General features: G+C 36.7%; 1 non-coding gene across 1 annotated transcript; it reads right to left on the minus strand.

Annotated features, from left to right (window-relative positions):
* Positions 1 to 268: 268 nt before the first annotated feature.
* On the minus strand, positions 269 to 375 carry LOC115069063. Its single transcript, XR_003848394.1, has one exon. It is a non-coding gene; the product is annotated as a U6 spliceosomal RNA (small nuclear RNA).
* Between the last annotated feature and the right edge of the window lie 50 nt (positions 376 to 425).

A 425-nucleotide genomic window follows, 5' to 3' on the forward strand; every position in this document is an offset into this window, starting at 1 on the left:
ACCACAGAACAAAAGTCAAATGATTCTTTCCTCCTTTTGATTTTAATAGCCACTTTATTGGAATCCAGTTCCTCTACTACTCTAGAGGATTGTGTTCATCTTATACAATTTCAGGATAGCAGATAGGTGGTCACACATTTGTCCCAATCCTTACTGTGGCAGCCATTGCTATCGAGCCAGGGCATTGCTTTTCACATGCTGTTCCAGGAGGCAATAGCACATCAAAGGAGGCGCTTCAGTTCAAACCACTCCTGATTTTGTTTTTGTTTTTAACATGGAACCCTTCATGAATTTGCATGTCATCCTTGTATAGTGACTGTGCTGATTTTCTCAGTATTGTTCCAGTTTTAGGACACAAGCTGCTGAAGTGAGCACCAACTTTATTTATTTATTTATTTATTTATTTATTTATTTATTTATTTATT

This window comes from Nannospalax galili, unplaced genomic scaffold (genome assembly GCF_000622305.1).
Source record: "Nannospalax galili isolate Female #2095 unplaced genomic scaffold, S.galili_v1.0 C47258825, whole genome shotgun sequence".
NCBI lineage: Eukaryota > Metazoa > Chordata > Mammalia > Rodentia > Spalacidae > Nannospalax > Nannospalax galili.